We start from the raw sequence: 25,095 nt of genomic DNA on the forward strand, positions 1-25,095 counted from the left end.
TTACTGTAAAATATGAAGATCTAAATGGTTGTTGTTTCTTAAGTTTGAGAAACGTTTATCATGAGAATCCTGGCATACAACAAACCATGGCAACAAGTAAATTGGGAAGTTTAGCAAATTCAACCTAATAATAATAGATACCTGCACAGATTTAAGAATGGGGGCCGCGTTGATGGTAGAGTTTGGGGCTCCATTAACTCAAACCTTGTACTGTATAAAATATGTACATATGTATGTATTCAAAACTCTGTTCCTGCCTTTACAGGTTTAAGAATGGGGGACAGTTTAATGGCAGAGTTTGGCGCCGCAGCTTCCTTTCTGCGTAAATCAGACAAGGAGCGTATGGAATGCCAGACTAGACCCTTTGACATAAAGAGAGAGTGCTATGTGCCTGACCCTGAGGTTGAGTACGTCAAGGCCACAATCACCAGCAGAGATGGGGCTAAAGTCACCGCTGATACTGAGTTTGGAAAGGTAAATATTTTGGTGAAAAACATTTCTGAAAATATATGACCTGGAAAATCATAAGATAATAATTTGTTCTACTAGGATAACTCTATGATTGATGAAAAATTAGTTATGAACTGAAATGAGTTATGCTCTTTAATGTTTAAAATCTTTCTAACAAGAGACAACAAAGAGCAGAATCTTAACTTGAAATCTTTAACTTCCATGCAAATCTTGCATTACATGTAAATGGATGATTTGTGAAAATGTTACACTGTATGTAATCTCAAGTTAAGATTTGTTTCAAATTGAATACTTCTGCACATTGAAAATGTAAAAAAAAACGATTTCATTTGCTCTTCTTTCAGACTGTTACTGTGAAGGAGGACGACGTCCACCCCCAGAACCCGCCAAAGTTTGATAAAATTGAGGACACGAGCCCGCTGTGCTGTTTAACCTCAAAGAGCGTTACGCAGCCTGGATGATCTATGTAAGTAATGACATGTCTGCTAATATCTCCAATAAATCAAGTATTAATTCAAATGAATGAAACTAAATCTGCGGTATCCCCCTTGTCTTCCACAGACCTACTCAGGGCTGTTCTGTGTCACTGTCAACCCATACAAATGGCTCGGTTGTCAATGCATATAGAGGCAAGAAGAGGAGTGAAGCTCCACCTCACATCTTCTCCATTTCTGACAATGCCTACCAGTACATGTTGTCAGGTAAAATATAACTTTTCCTTTTCATCTATATAAATCAAATGATATTTGGATAATGTCACATTTACTGATACTTCTCTTTCAACAGACAGGGAAAATCAGTCTGTCCTTATCACGTAAGTACATCAAACAAAGGCAATATCGATTTGAGACTATTTGAAATTAAGAGAAATTCTGATAGGTCAACATTTGTATTTTTAAATCCCAGTGGAGAATCCGGTGCTGGAAAGACTGTTAACACCAAGAGAGTCATCCAGTATTTCGCCAGCATTGCTGCTGTTAGCGGAAAGAAAAGTGTATCAGAAGAAAAAAAGGTAAAATAGACGGCAAATATTCAGCATTTCCGAATATGCATTTAGCAGCAGTGCAAAGCTGCTACTAAATCACTAATTTCATTTTTTTTTTAAATAATAATAACTTTGGGAAAAATTAAAACCAGATATAAATATGTAGAAAATATAATGGAGCAATATATTTCTTAATAAGATCATCTTTCAGAACGAACAATCACCAAAATAAAAACAAAACAGTCTGTGTTTTGTCATGCGGCCCCCATTGATTTTGTTATAATATTTGAGTCACTCAGATTGCATAAGAACTAGGCATAAGCCATGGCATAATGTGTATAGCTGTTGAAGGAAATTAGCTTTAAAAAATAAAGAATAATAATAAACTTAGCCCCATGGCATTGCCCCCCCCCCCCACACACACACACACTTTTGCAACCCCTGCAGAAAAAAAACCTAAATGAAACACTGAATCATTATTAATCCTAAATTAAACATTCCTCATGGCTGGATAAGCACATGTTGACTACATATCTTTGCAGCATTTTAACACTGTGTGGTTATTGGTTTGTAGGGGACCCTGGAGGATCAAATCATCCAGGCCAATCCTGCCCTGGAGGCTTTTGGTAATGCCAAGACCATCAGGAATGACAACTCCTCCCGATTTGTACGTTCGGTCTTTGTTCGCAGTCAAATATAAGTTAAATCTTATCATACATGTTCATCTTATCTGTTGTATTTTGTGGTTGAAATTTATTAGGATACAATTAGTTGATGTCATGACATCAACTAATTTTCCTCAGGTCCATCAGCTAATCAACTCTTTTGGGACTGTAGATCATATCAAATATGTATGTGTGCAACAGAGCTGGGTTTCAATAGTATTTGTTTTCTTTTAAATATTTTCTGTGTTTGATTGAGAACCAGATAGGTGGAATTTAAACTTGTAGGACTATTCCATCAGTTCCATTACACCATGCAAGCTCAATCATGCGCACCTACTAAGGTATTCAAAAAGAAAACAAATACTACTAGAACTCTGATCTAATGTGATTATTAATTTCTGCTTTGACAATAACTTACAGGGTAAATTCATCCGAATTCATTTTGGAGTCACTGGGAAGCTTTCGTCTGCTGACATTGAGACTTGTGAGTACAACACTCAACTTGCCCAGGCTTGAACAGATCTCTTTGACAGGAAACACATTAATACCAAAAGCACTTTTCCATACTGATCAGATCTTCTGGAGAAGTCACGTGTCACGTTCCAGCTCAAGGCTGAGAGAGACTATCACATCTTCTACCAGATCCTGTCCCAACAAAAACCAGAACTTCTGGGTGAGTATTAAATCATTAAACTGAGGTCGATTCTGGATTAAACTGAACCTTTCTGATGAAATCCAATTAAATTCTTATGACGCAGCACAGCCAGCCCAGCTAGTGTGCTACTCCTATCCCCCCACTGTAAAACTCACAACACAATATAGCATGATTTATGTAGTAACAATTGTTTAAATTACATTTAAGCACACAACATTAAAATCCAATGCACACTAAGCAATCTCCAGCTGCAGTTTTTTGGAGTGGTGTAATGTACTTAAGTAAAAAATAATTTTAAGTACTATTTAAGTCGTTTTTTGGGGGTATCTGTACTTTAATGTATTATTTCAATTTTTTACAACTTTTACTTTTACTCCGTTACATTCGTAAAGAAAATAATGTACTTTTTACTCCTTACATTTTCCCTGACACCCAAAAGTACCTGTTACATTTTGAACGCTTAGCAGGACAGGAAAATTGTCTAATTCATGCACTTATCAAGAGAACATCCCTGGTCATCCCTACTGCTACTGCCTCTGATCTGGCAGACTCACTAATCACAAATGCTTCGTTTGTAAATGATGTCTGAGTGTTGAACTGTGCCCCTGGCAATCCGGAAATAAAAAGAAAAAAAAAAAATCGTGTCATCTGATTTGCCTAATATAAGACATTTTAAATGATTTATACTTTTACTTTTGATACATAAGTACATTTAAAACCAAATACTTTAAGACTTTTACTAAAGTAGTATTTTACTACGTGACTTTTACTTGAGTCATTTTCTTTTAAGGTATCTTTACTTTTACTCAAGTATGAAAATTGGGTCCTTTTTCCACCACTGGTTTATCGAAACTCTAATGACTAATTTGCCTTCCTGTCAATTTATAATATAAATCAATGGCAATTTTCTAATTGACCCCAACCCTAATACAGAGTATATTATGTTATGACCTATACCACAGCATCAACACAAATAAACTGAGCTGTTCAATTCTTTTCAGAGATGCTACTCATCACCAGCAATCCCTATGACTATGCCTTCATCTCCCAAGGAGAGATTGCTGTAACTTCCATTAATGATTCAGATGAGCTAATGGTTACTGATGTGAGTAATATATCTATATACTGTATACGCAATAATAGTCCAACCCCTTCTCCAATGCAAAACAATTACCTTTAATTTGGGACTAGGATGCCTTTGATGTACTGGGCTTCTCCCAAGAGGAGAAGAATGGCATGTATAAGCTGGTTGGTGCCATCATGCACTACGGCAACATGAAGTTCAAGAATAAGCAGCGGGAGGAGCAAGCAGAGGCAGATGGCATGGAGGGTGAGTGCTGAAGATTTAAAACCTCTCACTTCAATATGCAGTAGTATCTGAAAATCTAAAATCTAAAATCAGTTAGATTGCCTCTTCCAATCATAAAACTTTGCCTTTCTAGATCTTGACAAAGCTGCATATCTGATGTGCCTGAACTCTGCTGACCTAGTCAAGGGGCTGTGTCACCCAAGGGTCAAAGTAGGAAATGAGTGGGTCACCAAAGGTCAGAATGTCAACCAGGTGAGTCTCCAACATCTTTTTTATAATATTGAGCATAAAACTTGTCTATAAAGTTGCTAAGATGTTCATACCTAGAATAACCTATTGAGCATGCTCTTTAGTCCAGGACTAGGCCTAATCTGTGTCTAGGAAACTGTCCCTAAGTGTTTATGTTGAAGCTATGTTGAGGTAATTTATTTTCTCTATATTTTGTAGGTGTACTACGCTGTTGGTGCACTGGCAAAGAAAATTTACGAGAATATGTTCCTCTGGATGGTGATAAGAATCAATCTTTCTCTGGACACTAAGAATGCTCGCCAGCACTACATTGGTGTGCTGGACATTGCTGGCTTTGAGATCTTTGATGTGAGTGTTTGATGTAAATTTGATAAAAATGGAATCTAGAACATTACAGCAGACAAAATAAAGTAACTGTGAACTTCTATTTCAGTTCAACACCTTTGAGCAGCTGTGCATCAACTTTACTAATGAGAAGCTGCAGCAGTTCTTCAACCACCACATGTTTGTGCTGGAGCAGGAAGAGTATAAGAAAGAGGGCATCGTCTGGGAGTTCATTGACTTTGGCATGGACTTGGCTGCCTGCATTGACCTCATTGAAAGGGTTGGTATCTTCAGTTGTGGAATAGTTTATATGATGTATCCTAAGTAATCTTTGAGATTTCAAATATTACAAGGACAGTCTTCATAAATGTGCTTCCATGACAAATTATTCTGATATTTATTCACTACGCTTTTCCCTTAACATTAATTTATTTTCATTCATTCCTTCCACTAGCCCATGGGTATCATGTCCATCCTTGAAGAGGAGTGCATGTTCCCTAAGGCCAGTGATAATACATTCAAAGCTAAGCTGTATGATACGCATCTCGGCAAAAATGCATGCTTCCAGAAGCCTAGGATTGTTAAGGGTAAACCAGAGGCCCATTTCTCCATGGTTCACTATGCTGGCATTGTTGACTACAACATTGGTAACTGGCTGGTGAAGAACAAGGACCCGCTGAATGAGACTGTGGTCGGACTGTTCCAGAAGTCAAGTCTTAAGTTCCTGGCCAACCTCTTTGCAAACTATGCTGGTGCAGAAGGAGGTACTATGTGTTTATATCTGCAGACTACAACACACTCAAATAAATAACAATCCAGAGTATATCATAGTAGTAAAAATAGTATATTTGAATAGTTATTTCATTATCATACAGCACCTGAAGAAAAAGCGGCTGGAGGAAAAATGAAGAAAGGCTCTTCCTTCCAGACTGTGTCTGCATTGCACAGGGTAAATCTGAGCTTAAATCAACATATGTATAATTAACAAATGTATTATATTTGTGCTATATTTGAGATGTCAGTATGTTGTGGATTGGCATGTTAGCATTAAATGCTGTGGTGACTCGTAAGGTACTTGGAGACTCATTCACTGATGGAAAATTCTACATTTGTCATACTCACAGGAGAACTTGGGTAAACTCATGACCAACTTGAGGTCTACTCACCCCCATTTTGTGCGTTGCATCATCCCCAACGAGACCAAGACTCCTGGGGCCATGGAGAATCCTCTGGTCATGCACCAGCTGCGCTGTAACGGTGTGCTAGAAGGCATCAGGATCTGCAGAAAGGGCTTCCCCAACAGAATCCTGTATGCTGACTTCAAACAAAGGTAAAAATAATCATCAATTTCATTTTCAAAATAAATTCAACTGTTTACCTATTCCGGTGTTCCATTTTTGAAGATAATTACTTTCTGATTTAAATTCAGATACCGCATCCTCAATCCAAATGCTATCCCTGAGGGTCAGTTCATGGACAATATGAAGGCATCAGAAAAACTGCTGGGCACTTTGGATATTGACCACACCCAGTACAGATTAGGACACACTAAGGTAATTTATCTAATGGTGAGTTCGTAACCAAGTAGGAAGTAGGAATTTACCACATACGACTCAAAATAATCCACTTGAACTCCCTTCCAACTGGTAATTACAAGTGGGAAACTCGTCTATCATCCTGAGCTCCCACTTCTTCAACATACTGACATCGGATAGTGAGTTACTAAGGTAATTACCCTGATAACAACATTATCTGGGAAAACATTGTTTATAAAAGCAATCTATTAATATGGTTTTTGAACACTATAATTTGTTGACAAGCATGATAGCTGTACTTTTAGTTTATGGTTCACGTAGCTTGATGGCCATTAGCCAATCAGCGTTTTTTTAATGATTTCAAACCACGTGAATGTTTTCAAATGGTAAATGCAGACCTACCACTTGGTTATGAACGCAACATAAATTCCAGGATGAAATTGTAGCAGCAATTACGGGGTCCAAGCAGTATATTAACACTACATCACCATCTGGCCAACCTGAGCAATGCCTCTTGAAATAACTGCTGATGTACTACTGATCATGCTTATCTAATTTTATCTGTCTCTAGAGCAAATGGGTCAAGTCAAGAGATAAAAATAGATACTTGTTATAGTGCCATAATGTAGTAGATCCATATATACAATGAGCAATTAAAAGCATAGTGGCCATATTGCTTGTGATAGACTTCCTGTATATGTTTTTAAAGACCTTGCCAAATTTAGTAACTCTTGGTCAACATGCTGGGTTGGATGTTGTAAAATCAATTGCTCATTATAGTTGTCCATTTGTGCCATTTTCCTAGAGGCATGAAAGTGTTGGAAAACTGTAGGATACCACATTCAAGTTATTTATGGTAATCTGGCAGAAAAATGCAATCCTACCAAATACAAGAAGGCCTTTGTGTATCATTAGGTGTTCTTCAAGGCTGGTCTCCTGGGTACTCTTGAGGAGATGAGAGACGATCGTCTCGCTCTTATCATCACTGGCCTCCAGGCCAGATCACGTGGTCTACTTGCCAGAATTGAGTTCCAGAAAATGGTTGACCGCAGGTAGGAATGAGAATAGCTTAAACCTTTTCAGACAATATGTTAGGTGTGAGGAAAGGTTGTATGAACTATATTTTATAAAACTTTTGCAGGGATGCCTTGCTTGTGATCCAATGGAACATTCGTGCCTTCATGGGTGTCAAGAATTGGCCCTGGATGAAGATGTTCTTCAAGATCAAACCTCTGCTGAAGTCAGCAGAGACTGAGAAGGAGATGGCCAACATGAAGGAAGAATTCCTGAAGCTTAAAGAGGCTTATGCTAAATCTGAAGCCCGTAGAAAGGAGCTGGAAGAGAAGATGGTCTCCCTTCTCCAAGAGAAGAATGACCTGCAGCTCGCTGTCCAAACTGTGAGTAACTTTAACTGCACTACAGTTACTTTCTGCAGTCACATCTTTGGTCAAAATGGCCTTWCTAGTTAGCTTTTARCYAWRAGCTAWCRAGAGAAATRGAAAAACAGAGAGAAAAGAGACGYGATTYTCTAAATACATACGTACAATCAGTGSASCATTTGTCAATCATTTGTASYGTCCAAATATTTTGCCTCCAAACAAACTTCTGAGCATTGGAGAATATGACATACTTACAATATATTGACACATTGACAGCAAGAAGACACTATTGTTGATGCTGAAGAGAGATGTGAAGGTCTGATCAAAAGCAAAATCCAGCTTGAGGCCAAAGCAAAAGAGCTGACAGAAAGACTGGAGGATGAGGAGGAGATGAATTCAGAGCTAACTGCTAAGAAGAGGAAGCTGGAGGATGAGTGCTCAGAACTCAAGAAGGACATTGATGATTTAGAGCTCACTCTGGCTAAAGTGGAGAAGGAAAAGCATGCCACAGAGAACAAGGTAAAATAAATGGGTCTTTCTTGTGATGTTAAAACGACAATTAAATATTTTGGATAAAAGTGTAATGACACTGGTCTGTTTCCTTAGGTTAAAAACCTGACTGAGGAGATGGCAGCTCTGGATGAAATCATTGCCAAGCTGACCAAGGAGAAGAAGGCTCTGCAGGAGGCTCATCAGCAAACGCTGGATGATCTGCAGAGTGAGGAGGACAAAGTCAACACGCTGACCAAGGCCAAAGCCAAACTGGAACAGCAAGTTGATGATGTGAGTATCAAATAGGAATTCATGAAAATTACAGCAAAATAAGTTATATCAAACAAATTGGCTACAGTAAAATGGTTACTCTGACTATTGTTCAATATGTTTTATCAGCTTGAAGGGTCTCTGGAGCAAGAGAAAAAGGTGAGAATGGACCTTGAGAGAGCCAAGAGAAAGCTGGAAGGAGACTTGAAGTTGACCCAGGAGAGCCTAATGGACCTGGAGAATGACAAGCAGCAGATGGAGGAGAGAATGAAGAAGTAAGATCAGAGATCAAAGTATTATTCAATAGAAAACACTAAAAATGCATATTCATCTCAACAGGAAGGACTTTGAGATGAGCCAACTCAACAGCAAGATTGAGGATGAGCAGGCCTTGGGTGCCCAGCTTCAGAAAAAACTGAAGGAGCTGCAGGTAATTCAAGACAATTGTTGAAACATTTAATTCTTAAATTCACATTTGAACGAGATAAATTGAATTCCTACCATTTCAGGCCCGCATTGAGGAATTAGAGGAAGAGCTGCCCGTGCCAAGGTGGAGAAACAGAGGGCAGACTTGGCCAGAGAGCTAGAAGAGATCAGTGAGAGGCTGGAGGAGGCTGGTGGAGCCACTGCTGCCCAGATTGAGATGAACAAGAAGAGKGAGGCTGAGTTCCAGAAGGTGCGCAGAGACCTTGAAGAGGCTACCCTGCAGCATGAGGCTACAGCTGCCACTCTGAGGAAGAAAAATGCTGACAGTGTAGCTGACCTGGGAGAACAGATTGACAACCTTCAGAGAGTGAAGCAGAAGCTGGAGAAAGAGAAGAGTGAGCTCAGGCTGGAGCTGGACGATGTGGTCTCCAACATGGAGCAGATTGTCAAGTCCAAAGTATGTGGTATCATTGGTAAATCAAAGAGAAAAATCTATACATGCTTTTTAAAGATGCAATCTAGTGATGCTGTTCTGTCATTCAAAAACAAATCTGTTTTTAGACAAACTTGGAGAAAATGTGCCGTACTCTAGAGGACCAGATGAGTGAATACAGGACAAAAGCTGAGGAAGGACAGCGTTCCATCAATGATTTCACCATGCAGAAAGCAAAGCTTCAAACTGAGAATGGTATATTAACAAAAAATAATAAATTGAACAACCACAATAAATTTCCTGATTAAGTAATATAATTTAAAATAATTTGAATTGCATGAAAACAGGTGAATTTGCCAGACAGTTGGAGGAGAAGGACTATCTGGTCTCTCAACTGACTAGAGGTAAGCAGTCCAACGTTCAGCAGATTGAAGACCTCAAGAGACAATTGGAGGAGGAAGTCAAGGTATTTATACAAAGAATGCAGTGGCACTTATCTAACTACATTCATCATCAAGCATAATTACAGATCCTTTTTTAAATTTCCTTACCAGGCAAAGAACGCACTTGCCCATGCAGTGCAGTCTGCTCGCCATGACTCAGATCTGTTGAGGGAGCAGTATGAGGAGGAGCAGGAGGCCAAGTCTGAGCTGCAGCGTGGCATGTCCAAGGCTAATGCTGAGGTGGCTCAGTGGAGAACCAAGTATGAAACTGATGCCATCCAGAAGACTGAGGAGCTTGAGGACGCAAAGTAAGGATGTTTTATTACTTCCTCTTACTTTTCAGGCTATTGGACCTTGGCTGAATGAGCGATACACAAATGTACATGATGAATAATACATGGATTACCTGTTATACAACCGTTATATATTAGACAAAAAAGGCAGCTGTTCGGAAACGTGTTTCTCATCTATGTCAATCTAGGAAGAAGCTGGCTCAGCGTCTGCAGGATGCAGAGGAAGCTGTGGAAGCTGTAAATGCTAAATGTTCATCCCTGGAGAAGACTAAACACAGACTCCAGAATGAGATTGAAGATCTCATGGTAGATGTGGAGAGATCTAATGCAGCTGCTGCCTCTCTGGACAAGAAGCAAAGGAACTTTGATAAGGTAAGAAAAAAACATATGGAATACACAAGTCCTATTAGCCGTCATTATAGTACATGAGGGGCGGCAGGTAGCCTAGTGCAGTGGTTTTCAACTAGTGTGCTGCGGCACCTTTACAATGCAGAAAACCGGTCATCTCTTGCGCAAACCTATTTGAAACTAAATACCTATATTATCAGAGCTAAAGCAAAATATTTCTAGCGTTGATTAATCTTACAGGGGTACACACAAATGAATCATCATGAACTAGGAAAATATACTGAACAAAAATATAAACGCAACATGCAATAAGATTAAGATTATTAAGATTTTATAACTGAGTTACACTTCATTAAGATTTTACTGAGTTACACTTCATATAAGGAGATCAGTCAATTGAAATGAATTCATTAAGCCCTAATGGATTTCACACTACTCGGAATAGAAATATACATCTGTTGGTCACATATACTTAATTAAAAAGGTAGGGGCGTGGACCAGAAAACCAGTCAGTATGTGGTGTGACCACCATTTGCTTCATGCAGCACAACACATCTTCTTTGCATAGATTTGATCAGGCTGTTGATTGTGGCCTGTGGAATGTTGTCCCACTCCTCTTTAATTGCTTTGAGAAGTAATACAGAGCATCCCAAACATGCTCAATGGGTGACATGTCTGGTGAGTATGCAGGCCATGGAAGTCTACTGGCCACTGGGACATTTTTAGCTTCCAGGAATTGTATACAGATCCTTGCGACATGGTGCCGTGCATTAGGTCATCTTAGGTCAAGTCTTTGCTAGGTAAAGCTCCGCCTTATCTCAGCTCACTGGTCACGATAACAACACCCACCCGTAGCACGCGCTCCAGCTGGTATATCTCACTGGTTATCCCCAAAGCCAACACCTCCTTTGGCCGCCTTTCCTTCCAGTTCTCTGCTGCCAATGACTGGAACAAATTGCAAAAATCGCTGAAGCTGGAGACTTATATTTCCCTCACTAACTTTAAACATCAGCTATCTGAGCAGCTAACCGATCGCTGCATCTGTAAATAGCCCATCCAATCTACCTACCTCATCCCCATATTGTTATTATTTACTTTTCTGCTATTTTGCACACCAGTATTTCTACTTGCAAATCATCATCTGCACATCTATCACTCCAGTTATAATTTGCTAAATTGTAATTACTTCGCTACTATGGCCTATTTATTGCCTTACCTCCTCACGCCATTTGCACACACTGTATATAGACTTTCTTTTTTTCAATTGTGTTATTGACTGTACGCTTGTTTATTCCATGTGTAACTTTGTGTTGTTGTTTTTGTCGCACTGCTTTGCTTTCTTGGCCAGGTCGCAGTTGTAAATGAGAACTTGTTCTCAACTAGCTTACCTGGTTAAATAAAGGTGAAATAAAATAATAAATAAAAATGATCATGCTGAAACATGAGGTGATGGCGGCAGATGAATGGCATGACCAATGGGCCTCAGGATCTCATCACGGTATCTCTGTGCATTTAAATTGCCATCGATAAAATGCAATTGTGTTTGTTTTCCATAGCTTATGTCTGCCCATATCATAATGCCACCGCCACCATGGGGCACTCTGTTCACAACGTTGACATCAGCAAACCGCTCGCCCACATGACTACGTCCAAGTGGTCTGTGGTTGTGAGGCTGGTTGGACAAACTGCCAAATACTTTGAAAGGACGTTAGAGGCGGCTTACGGTAGAGAAATTAACATAAAAGTCTCTGACAACAGCTCTGGTGGACATTCCGGCGGTCAGCATGCCAAAAAACGTGTGCCAAAAATTTGAGATAAATTTGCATTTTTTGTGTATGGAAAATTTCTGGGATCTTTTATTTCTGCTCATGAAACATGGCACCAACACTCACACACATGATGCATTTATATTTTTGTTCAGTGTAGTTAAAATAAAACCTATTTAATCTTCAATTTTTTTTGTCAGAAAATAGATGATTAGATATGGATCCGATGAGATAGAGGTCATTACACCTTTTTATCCCTGCAAAGTGTCATGGTTCAAAAAAGGTTGTGCTGGCATTATCCTACATCCTACCATTGCCACCCATTGTGGCCTTGAGTAAGGCACTTAACCCCCTGACCAATTGCTTCCCCTTTGTCTCGGGGGTTTGGATTGTGAGCATAAAGACACAGTTCTGTTCTCTGTAAGTTATTGGACAATATTGTCCATCTTATCTGAACCATACCGTATACTGTATTCAAGCCACTTAAAAAAACTATGTTTTTCAGGTCTTGGCTGAGTGGAAGCAGAAGTTTGAGGAGTCTCAGACTGAGCTGGAGAGCTCCCAGAAAGAGGCCAGATCTCTCAGCACTGAGCTCTTCAAACTCAAGAACTCTTATGAGGAGTCTCTGGATCATCTGGAGACCATGAAGAGGGAGAACAAGAACCTCCAAGGTCAGAGCATAATAACTAACGGCCTATATAAAACTTAGTAAATAAAATATTCATATGTTATAGAGATCAGTTATCCCAAAAATATTCTGATGTACAACTACATTTTTCCACAGAGGAAATTTCTGACCTTACTGAGCAGCTTGGTGAAGGGGGAAAGAGCATCCATGAGCTGGAAAAGATCCGTAAACAGCTGGAGCAGGAGAAGGCTGAGATACAGTCTGCTCTAGAGGAGGCTGAGGTGAGAACAGAAAACATTTACAGATAGGGAAATGTACCAACATTTCATTTTACGATTTTACAAACTATTGGTGGCTGTGTTCTCATAGGCCTCCCTAGAGCATGAGGAGGGCAAGATCCTGAGAGCTCAGCTGGAGTTCAATCAGGTGAAAKCTGACATTGARCGSAAGCTGGTAGAGAAAGATGAGGAAATGGAGATGAATAAGAGGAACCAGCAGAGAGTTGTGGATACCCTGCAAAGCTCCCTGGAGTCAGAGACTCGCAGCAGGAATGAAGCTCTCAGGCTGAAGAAGAAGATGGAAGGAGATCTCAATGAGATGGAGATCCAGCTCAGCCAGGCCAACAGGCAGGCATCCGAGGCCCAGAAGCAACTTAAGGGTCTCCATTCCCATCTGAAGGTATTACTTCCACACCATTGAATTAAAAACTGCTTGTGTATTTAGAAAAAGAAAAACCACACTGTTTAGTGTAGTAAATGTATATAAAGTAAATAGTAAATCTAGTTAAATCAGTAATTCTTTCTACAGGATTCTCAACTGCAGCTGGATGATGCTCTTCGTAGCAATGACGACCTGAAGGAGAACATTGCCATTGTGGAGAGACGCAACAACCTGATGCAGGCTGAACTGGATGAGCTGAGAGCCCTGGTGGAGCAGACTGAGAGAGGCCGCAAACTGGCTGAGCAGGAACTGCTGGATGTTAGTGAGAGAGTTCAACTTCTACACTCACAGGTAAGACAGTAATATATAACAGTGTTCTCCTTAAAGCTGGAATCCTTAATGGGGAAACTGCCACGTCTGTTTGCGATATTACAACAACAAAGAAGTTACTGCAAACAACAAACACAGTTTTTTCCCTTTGGACATCATTGCAAGCACAATAAAACAGCAGAAAATGTACTGTACCATGGTGTGCAACGCTCCTCACCTCTACTTTGTCAACAAAACAAAAACAATAACAATGGTGTTTGGATGGACAGTGTGCCTGTTTCCCCTACTATGGATTCCATCTTTAAATGTCTGCTACTTGAGGTACGTAGAGGTAATATAAAAGTAATTTGTCTTATATATGTGTAGAACACCAGCCTACTGAGCCAGAAGAAGAAGCTAGAGGGCGACACATCCCAGCTTCAGAATGAAGTGGAGGAGGCTGTGCAGGAGTGTAGAAATGCTGAGGAAAAGGCCAAGAAGGCCATTACTGATGCTGCCATGATGGCAGAGGAGCTGAAGAAGGAGCAGGACACCAGTGCTCACCTGGAGCGCATGAAAAAGAACATGGAGCAGACCATCAAGGACCTGCAGCACCGCCTGGATGAAGCTGAACAAATCGCCATGAAGGGTGGTAAGAAGCAGATCCAGAAGCTGGAGGCCAGAGTAAGTGTCTAAGCTACATTCTCTTCTATTAATTCAACGTCACATGTCATATTTCTAGTCATATTTCTAGCTGAAATATTAAAGTAGTGGTAACTAACAAAATAATTGTTAATGGTGTGTTAACAATGATCATATCTTTCTAGGTGAGAGAGCTAGAGACTGAAGTGGAACTGGAGCAAAGGAGGAGCAGTGATTCTGTGAAAGGAGTCCGTAAATATGAGAGACGCATCAAGGAGCTCACATACCAGGTACATTGTATACTTTAATTTGACAGTGCACAATTATATTAACATGCTCCGAATGAAATGTAAGATATATATCCAGTATGACTCTTTTTTTGTCCCTTCTTTTTGGGTGCAGACTGAGGAAGACCGTAAGAATTTGAGCCGCCTGCAGGACCTGGTGGACAAACTGCAGCTGAAGGTTAAATCCTACAAGAGAACTTCAGAGGAGGCTGTAAGTAACCTTCTATCATCCAACTGATGCATCTGTAATTCTCAAATTGTTTTGTTTGCTAGAAACTTAGATCATATTTAACATTTTTCACAGGAGGAACAAGCCAATTCCAATTTAGGCAAGTTCCGTAAGATTCAGCATGAACTGGATGAGGCAGAAGAGAGGGCTGATATTGCTGAGTCTCAGGTCAACAAGTTGAGAGCCAAGAGTCGTGATGCCGGTTCCAAGGTCCGTGAAGTTGCTGTTTCAATTTAATGTATGGAAAAGCCTAAACTTTGTGGGATCTTGGACTCTGTTTAATGGTCATTTGGATTCTCGATATTAACCCATTGATTCCTGAAGAAAATAAGTAATACATGCATTATCTGTTACATTGTTACCAAGTAACTATACATACCTGTTGAATTTCCACATGGTAAAATTTCAACCAGAGTACACAATATTTGGTAGTAAAATGTTTTTCGCTACACAGTCAAATTTAAATGTTCTGGTAATCAATCTATCTATCTTCTCTGTCACAGAAAGGAAAGGATGAGGAGTGAGGCCAAGAGTTGTGATGCTGGCTCCCAGGTCAGTTCTTTCAATCAGATTAATTACATTGGTTATAATTTGCAAACTCAAATCATGTATGACGACAGCCCCAGCCACAATTGCTTTTTAACTATTTGATCTCCAATAAACATACTATCATTCATATAACTATAAATTAGAATATTGTGCCCTGTCATGGGTTCAAAAAAATCTTCAAAAGCATGACACATTTTAGTTTCAGTGGTGAGTTACTGTGTGATGGCAAGTAACACATTTATATTTATTGTGATGAATGCCGGACATCTTTGCTTATTTAAATATTTTTGTAGAATCTTTAATATACTAGTAGACAGAGTTGGTGTAATTCATGATATTTATAGTGTATTCTATACACTCAAACAAGGAGCCCCATCGTTTAATATATATTTGACAATGCACAGAATATTGTAAGAATGTTTTTAGTGTTTACAGTAGTTTATTACATTTTAACCTTCATCCATCTTGTGTCACAGAAAGGACATGATGAAGAGTGAAGCTCTCGGATGGACCTTTCTGAAAATCTCCTGACTGTAGTGCTTTAGTTTTTTCTCTATTCTCCATGGAACATGAGCAGAATAAAGAATAAAGTCAATTTAAACAGCCCCGCTGTGTATTGCTTGATTCTATTACGAACAGGTATGGAATCCACTATTATTTAAAAAAAATTAAGTTAACACTGGTTTTCATAATATACTAGTAATATACTACCTCACAGAGAATCATGACAATAGACAAATATCTCTCACTTTTGCATCTGGGGGTGCTTCTGAGACAAATTGGGTCCCCTAAATGAACAGAAATATTGTTTAAAAAAAATATTTTTATGAATTAGACAAAGTGAAACACCTACCAATACCAATGAGCAATATCATATTTTGTTGGCATAAAACTAAGGATTTGTGTGGTTTAATTAGAAATGGATTATTATTAAATCATATATGCATGTGAACCAACATTAAAGACAATATTCAATCCAAAATGTTATATTAGAAAATAAACTATTGTAGCATTTATCCCATGTACAGTGGGGAGAACAAGTATTGGATACACTGCCGATTTTGCAGGTTTTCCTACTTACAAAGCATGTAGAGGTTTGTAATTTTTATCATAGGTACACTTCAACTGTGAGATACGGAATCTAAAACAAAAATCCAGAAAATCACATTGTATGATTTTTAAGTAATTAATTTGCATTTTATTGCATGACATAAGTCTTTGATACATCAGAAAAGCAGAACTTAATATTTGGTACAAGAAACCTTTGTTTGCAATTACAGAGATCATACGTTTCCTGTAGTTCTTGTCCAGGTTTGCACACACTGCAGCAGGGATTTTGGCCCACTCCTCCATTCAGACCTTCTCCAGATCCTTCAGGTTTCGGGGCTGTCGCTGGCAATACGGACTTTCAGCTCCTCCAAAGATTTTCTATTGGGTTCAGGTCTGGAGACTGGCTAGGCCACTCCAGGACCTTGAGATGCTTCTTACGGAGCCACTCCTTAGTTGCCCTGGCTGTGTGTTTCGGGTCGTTGTCATGCTGGAAGACCCAGCCACGACCCATCTTCAATGCTCTTACTGAGGGAAGGAGGTTGTTGGCCAAGATCTCGCGATAACTGGACCCCATCCTCCCCTCAATACGGTGCAGTCGTCCTGTCCCCTTTGCAGAAAAGCATCCCCAAAGAATGATGTTTCCACCTCCATGCTTCACGGTTGGGATGGTGTTCTGGGGTTGTACTCATCCTTCTTCTTCCTCCAAACACGGCGAGTGGAGTTTAGAACAAAAGCTCTATGTTTGTCTCATCAGACCACATGACATTCTCCCATTCCTCCTCTGGATCATCCAGATGGTCATTGGCAAACTTCAGACGGGCCTGGACATGCGCTGGCTTGAGCAGGGGGACCTTGCGTGCGCTGCAGGATTTAATCCATGACGGCGTAGTGTGTTACTAATGGTTTTCTTTGAGACTGTGGTCCCAGCTCTCTTCAGGTCATTGACCAGGTTCTGGGCTGATCCCTCACCTTCCTCATGATCATTGATGCCCCACGAGGTAGATCTTGCATGGAGCCCCAGACCGAGGGTGATTGACCGTCATCTTGAACTTCTTCCATTTTCTAATAATTGCGCCAACAGTTGTTGCCTTCTCACCAAGCTGCTTGCCTATTGTCCTGTAGCCCATCCCAGTCTTGTGCAGGTCTACAATTATCCCTGATGTCCTTACACAGCTCTCTGGTCTGGCCATTGTGGAGAGGTTGGAGTCTGTTTGATTGAGTGTGTGGAAAAGTGTCTTTTATACAGGTAACGAGTTCAAACAGGTGCAGTTAATACAGGTAATGAGTGGAGAACAGGAGAGCTTCTTAAAAAAAAACTAACAGGTCTGTGAGAGCCGGAATTCTTACTGGTTGGTAGTGTATCAAATACTTATGTCATGCATAAAAATGCAAATGAATTACTTAAAATCATACAATGTTATTTCTGGATTTTTGTTTTAGATTCCGTCTCTCACAGTTGAAGTGTACCTATGATAMAAATTACAGACCTCTACATGCTTTGTAAGTAGGAAAACCTGCCAAATCAGCAGTGTATCAAATACTTGTTCTCCCCACTGTATATGTAAAATGTGAGTCTCGGTTAATACTTTAAAAAAAAGTTAATCAGGTTTTAAATGAGGTGAAAAGGAGACGAGTGCCGTTTAAGCAGGAGGGTCCCATTGAGACCAGTCACTTTTTCAAAGGATCCCTGCATTACAAGACCAAGCAATTACAATTGTAATCTCAAATTAGGATGAGAAAACCTCTGCACCTTGAAAATGAAACAAACAATTTAATTTCCTCTACTTTCAGACTGTTACTGTGAAGGAGGACGACGTCCACCCCCAGAACCCGCCAAAGTTGGATAAAATTGAGGACATGGCGATGTTCACCTTCCTGCACAAGCCCACTGTGCTTTTTAACCTCGAAGAGCGTTAAGCAGCCTGGATGATCTACGTAAGCAATGACCTGTCTGCTATTATCTCCATTAAATCAATCATTCATTCAAATGATTTAAACTAAATATGAATCTTCCTTGTCTTTGACAGACCTACTCAGGGCTTTTCTGTGTCACTGTCAACCCATACAAGTGGCTGCCAGTGTACGATCAGTCTGTTGTCAATGCATACTGTGGCGGATGAATCAGAATTAGTTGGGTAACATAATTAATTAAGATGTTTTATTTGCATAATATGCTTATGTGAGATACTTGTCATTACAATGTATCCTTTTGGACGATAGTGTTGGCAGTTGCACTTTTCCCTCAGCTGGGGCTCAGTCACCTGGGGCCCAGAGAGGGGAGAGGTCAGGCTTGTCTTTCACATGTCCCTGGTGCTATGCAGAATATCAGAAAGGGAAGAGGACAGAATGGAACATTGTCTTCATATGTGAATGTGTCTTTACCTATTCTTAAACCATGTGAAGGGATGGCGTGATTAATGGGGAACCAATTACTTGTCTCCACAATGTGTGCGCCAGTCACTCCCTCCTTTTCCCATTGGGGGGAGGTGTATGGCAGTGTCTGGAAACATTGTATGTCCTCTCTGATCTTACACTTATCCTGGGATAGTGTATGACCTAGAGGCTCACTCCCCTCAGTGAGCTTGTCCAGGAGTGGTGTCAAGAGGGGGTTTACTTGAGATGGGAGTTGACAATTGATATATGCCCTTGGATGTGCTAATGGTTCTGTTCTATGCCGTACCAGGGAGAGACGGTTCCCTTTTGGAGTAAGGGGGCCAGACACTGGTTTTTACAATGAGAACTGTTGACACAGCAGTAACTGTCTGCTATGTTTTATAGATATCTTTCATACAAATCTTAATCTTTGTGAACTGTTCCTAAGATCTGTGGTTCATCAGTGTAAGTTGAGAGGGGTGTATCTTGGCTATAAAATATCTTTGTTTTTTTCTGTAGTCACTTCTCAACGGTTCATTAGAAATAGTGATTTGTTGAAAGTCAAATGCTATTGCAAAGCTTATTATTATTAATAAAGATGTAGTTTAAGTATATCTCTGACTGGTGTGTAGTTTGTAACTCTCCTCATTTGGTAAAGCAGAAATATGCCACCACAATACAGAGGCAAGAAGAGGAGTGAAGCTCCTCCTCACATCTTCTCCATCTCTGATAATGCCTACCAGTACATGTTGTCAGGTAAAATGTAACTTCTCCTTTTCATCTATATAAATCAAATGATATTTGGATAATATCACATTTACTGATACTTCTCTTTCAACAGACAGGGTAAATCAGTCTGTCCTTATCACGTAAGTACATCAACCAAAGGTTATATCCATCTGAGGCTATTTAAAGTTAAGAGAAATTCTGAGACATCAACATTTGTATTTTAAATCCCAGTGGAGAATCTGGTGCTGGAAAGACTGTTAACACCAAGAGAGTCATTCAGTATTTCGCCAGCATTGCTGCTGTTAGCGGAAAGAAAAGTGCAGCAGAAGAAAAAAAGGTAAATAATTATGCAAATGTTCATTATTATCGATCCTAAATTAAACATTCTTCATGGCTGGATGGACATACAGTATGTTGACAAAATCCAATATTTGTTTGTACAGTATTGATTTTTATTGCTGCATTTTAACACTGTGTGGTTGTTGGGTTGTAGGGGACCCTGGAGGATCAAATCATCCAGGCCAATCCTGCCCTGGAGGCTTTTGGTAATGCCAAGACCATCAGGAATGACAACTCATCCTGATTTGTACATTTGGTCTTTGTTTGTTTGTCAAATATCATTCTTATATGTTATCTTCTGCATTTGAATTGCATAACCATTAGTTGATGTCATGACATTAGTCAATCTTCCTCAGGTCCATCAGCTAATCTTCCCTTTTGAGACTGTCTGTGCACCAGACCTGGGTTTAAAAAGTATTGTTTCATTTCAAATACGTTCAGTGTTTGATTACACCATGCAAGCTCAATCAAGGTATTCAAAAAGAAAACAAATACTACTTGAATCCAGATCTCCTGTGGTCATTAATTTATGAAATTACAATAATTTACAGGGTAAATTCATCCTCATTAATTTTGAAGTCATTGGGAAGCTTTCGTCTGCTAACACTGAGACTTGAGTGAGTACAGTACTAAATATGCTCAGGGTTGAACAGATCTCTTTGACAGGAAACACATTAATTCTAAAAGCACTTTTCCATACTGATCAGATCTTCTGGAGAATCACGTGTCACTTTCCAGCTCAAGGCTGAGAGAGACTATCACATATTCTACCAGATCCTGTCACAAAAGAAACCAGAACTGCTGGGTGAGTATTGAATCATCAAACTGAGTAGGGTTGAGGTCAATTCTGGATTCAACTGAACATTTCTGCACAGCACAATGTAGCGTGAATTATGATTTATTTCCTTTTTTCATAAGAAAGCTGAAATTATTTAAATTCCATGGAAGTACGCAACACTGAAATTGGAAGCACACAAATCAATCTCCAGCTGCAGTTTTTCGAAACTTGATTAGGACTAATTTGTCATCTATTTATAATATAACACAATAGCAATTTTCAAATTGACCCCAATCCTAATAGTGAGTGTATCTTGTTTTGACCTATACCACAGCATGAACACAAATTAAACTGAGCTGTTCAATTATTTTCAGAGATGCTACTCATCACTCATCACCTATGACTATGCCTTCATCTCCCAAGGAGAGATTGCTGTAACTTCGATTAATGAATGAATGAATTATTTATTTAACTAGGCAAGTCAGTTAAGAACAAATTCTTATTTTCAATGACGGCCTAGGAACAGTGGGTTAACTGCCTTGTTCAGGGGCAGAACAACAGATTTTTACCTTGTCAGATCGAGGATTCAATCTTGCAACCTTTCGGTTACTATTCCAACCTGCCGCCCCAATGATGCAGATGAGCTAATGGTTACTGATGTGAGTAATATATCTATATACTGTATATGCAATAATAGTCCAACCCCTTCTCCAATGCAAAACAATTACCTTTAATTTGGAAGTAGGAGGCCTTTAATGTGCTTGGATTTGCCCAAGAAGAGATTAATGGCATTTATAAGCTGACTGGTGCCATCATGCACTACGGGAACATGAAGTTCAAGAATAAGCAGCGGGAGGAGCAAGCAGAGGCAGATGGCACTGAGGGTGAGTGCTGAGGATTTAAAACCTCTCAGTATCTGAAAAATCTAAAAATCTTTCAATCGTAAAACTTTGCCTTTCCAGATATTTACAAAGCTGCATATCTGATGGGCCTGAACTCTGCTGACCTAGTCAAGGGGCTGTGTCATCCTTACGTAAAGGAAATCTGATTTTCAGAGATGGGTTACAGTAGCTTACCACTATAACTTATAAGAAGCATTTATACTGTAAAAATGAACAGTTTACCCAAATCCCTTTATCTTTCAATCTATCCCATTGTTTTTACCATTTTTTTGTTTTAATTCAATCAATCAGGCTGTTACCACATTTATCTTGGGGGGAAAGGTACCCAGAGTCAGTAGATCTTTACTTCAGAGATGCAAGTTTAGTGGAGGGCTTGCATTTTTATGCTATTACTGGGCAGCAAACTTTCAGAAATTGCCATTCTGGTTACATGATCCAGATACCCTATGGTGCCACCTAGAGGCACATTCTTGTATTTCTGCATCTCTTCTTGCTTTACTCTGCCCTTCTCTCCCAGCGTCCCACTCTCGCTATACTGGCAATCCTGTAGTGTAGTGCTTTCCACACTTAACCTCTCTGGTACAAGTGGGACGCTAGTGTTCCACCTAACCAACAGCCAGTTGGTTAGGTGCAGGGCGCCAAATTCAAAACAACAGAAATCTCTTAATTAAAATTCCTCAAACATACAAGTATTATACACCATTTTAAAGATAAACTTCTCGTTAATCCAGCCACAGTGTCTGATTTCAAAAAGGCTTTACCTAGTCACAGAAAACCATACAGCCATTTTCCAGCAAAAGAGAGGAATCACAAAAAGCAGAAATAGAGATAAAATGAATCACTAACCTTTGATGATCTTCATCTGGTGGCACTCCCAGGTCTCCATGTTAGACAATAAATGTTAGTTTTGTTTGATAATTTCCCTCTTTATGACCAAAAACCTCCTTTTTGTTCGAGTGTTTTGTCCAGTAATCCGAATGCACACTCTGTGTAACAGTTGTTAAAGTACTGTGTGAATTTCACCAGGTTCATATATTAATATGTCATGTTGATTTGTTATTATGCATGCCTGCATCCTGGGAGTACGGGAGTGTGTACTTACGTTACGCCCTGTGTCCTTGTGCTCAAATCATTTTGATGCACTATGAGAGGTAGGTCGTCTTCAGAAAAGTTTGATTATTTTAAGCACAAAGTCATACACACAGTGTTTTGTTCATGAATAATGTTGTATATTTAGAGGTTACTCATAAGGGAATGGTATTGTTAAGATGCACTTGTAATTGTACTTTTTAGGATGATATCAACATTCTGAATTCAACATGTGGTTAATAGCTAGCTAAGGTATTAATTAGCATGTGTATGTATGAACGATGGCTAGCTCCCCAAATTATCCCAGTCCCTTGTATTGTGCATCTGTTGTAGAAAGAGGTGACGATTTGCAGAACATATGTGCTCCACAAATGTTTTCTTTTCTTTTGGATGCAGGTATGTGGTTTTATCTATGTAAAATATGTTATGTATAATAAGGAGAGGCTGTACTAATTTTTGTATTCAAAAATAATTTTGATGCACTATGAGAGAAAGAGGCAACGATTCGCAGAACATATGTGCTCTACAAATGTTTTATTTTCTTTTGGATGCAGATGCAGGATGCAGCGAGTGAATTCTGCTTGATTAAAACTATCTGATCCCCAATGTCACCGTCTATAGTCTCAATCAACCACAACGCAGAGTTACAGCGGTGCAGTACAGCACCGGTTACATTGGTGCCTTCTAGACCCGGATTCATCGTTGATCGACGTCAGCTCAATCACCGCGGCGCTGCTGCTCTAGAGACTAATTACATCATTGAGGTACTCTTGCCGCCTTGTGGCAAAAAGCGGAACTGCAGTCTTTTTTTTCCTGTTTATTTTTTTTCTGACAACGATGTATTGAGAGCGCTGTTTATAGTTAACTAAGATAGAAGTGTGTTCATCAACAGACATTTTAACGTAACATTAGTGGTTTAGTGGCATGGCATCTTATAATGGTAATGAACCCAAATTCACTGCTGGGAGGGGGAGGTTTTTTCTCATACTCTGATCAAACCCCTGTAAAGCGTGTAGCTACAGGAGGTTCCCCCATGTTGCTGGTCACTCAGCTAGCCCGGGAAATGGGGAGCTCCATTAGGGAAGAACTACAGAGTGGCAGGTCCAGTACTTATGAGCCACCAGTAAGTACAGAAAAGATAAGTGATCATCATTCAGAGTCAGTAGGATATGTAGACCTCAGTAAAATKAAGTTCATCATGCAATCAGACATRAAGGAACCTCYTACATATAGAGGAGATGGTACAGACAAATGCTCCATTCATGAATGGGAGGAGWTKATGAGAATATACTTGAGGAGGAAGGGATGTCCTGTTGGGGAACAATCAGATGAGATGATTAGTCGATTATCTGGCAAAGCAAGAGACATGGTAAAGATACATTTACGCAATGAGACAACTGTTGATCCTACAGAGAAGCCAGAGATTGTATTTGACATTCTGAAACAGAATTTCAGCGAATTGGCCTATTCATGCATGCCTTTGKCTGATTTTTACAATWCTAAACCTGTACCCRGAGAGGCTGTYATGGAGTATTGGGTTCGATTGAACAAGGCCGTAGATGTCGCTGACGAGGGCYTTAASAGACAAGGTAAGAAGATTGACAGCTCCAACTCCGATGTCGTTAGGATGTTTGTAACATACTGCCCTGACCCCAAACTGGCAGCAGTATTCCAATACAAGTCTGCTGAGAAATGGACTGCGAGTGAAGTACAGGAGAGAATCTATGAACATGAACGCCGCAGGAAGGACACCATGTGTCAATCTACCACTGTATCCTCAAAGCAAGTAACAGTACATCCCCAGATAACTCCGTTTGAAGGCGGGGTCAATGCTGGTGCGTGCAGTGACACTTCTCTCACATCAAGTGCCAAACAAGATGGGCAGAGTGCAAGTATCGAGTGACTCATTCACCTGCTTGAACGTACCTTAGAGAAGAGCATACAACCTGTTATGGTTTCACAGCCCCTGCCAAGGCACCATCTTTCCCCGCCCAACTCTTCAGGCGTAGGGAATGCAGGGTTTGTGGCTCAACATATCAGTCCACTGTGATGCACTGTAGACATGAGAACCTGTGCCTCTGGTGCTTTTCCCCAGATCATTGGAAGTCAAATTGTCCAAAACAGGGGGAACGCTATGGTGGTGAGAGACGCCCACCACAACAGCAGAGAAACTCACCACCACAGCAGCAGCCGTTAAACTGACACGCCCACAGGTGAAGGGGGGAAATGTGGGTGTTCAACTGTCTACCCCCAAGAAAGAATCTGATGATCTCGAGAAAACGTATGAGATTTTGTGCGCTGATGCGAAAGAAGGAGAGAAAATTGTTATGCTAGGTTCACAAGAGGTTGAGGCTTTTTCAGATTTGTTTTACACCTCTGTGTCTGTACATGGGAAAGTGCAGCTTAAGGGCATGCTTGACACTGGATCTATGGCCTGTACATTGACTGAACATGCGGAGCAGAGACTTTTGGAAGCAGGTGCACTTCC

At 40.0% G+C, this 25,095-nt stretch overlaps 2 pseudogenes; both read left to right on the forward strand.

Annotated features, from left to right (window-relative positions):
- Positions 1–273: 273 nt before the first annotated feature.
- LOC111953953 (myosin-7-like) lies at positions 274–15,953 on the forward strand (annotated as a pseudogene).
- Positions 15,954–16,288: 335 nt separating this feature from the next.
- LOC111953879 (myosin-6-like) lies at positions 16,289–24,804 on the forward strand (annotated as a pseudogene).
- Positions 24,805–25,095: the final 291 nt, after the last annotated feature.

Source organism: Salvelinus sp. IW2-2015, linkage group LG27, assembly GCF_002910315.2.
Source record: "Salvelinus sp. IW2-2015 linkage group LG27, ASM291031v2, whole genome shotgun sequence".
NCBI lineage: Eukaryota > Metazoa > Chordata > Actinopteri > Salmoniformes > Salmonidae > Salvelinus > Salvelinus sp. IW2-2015.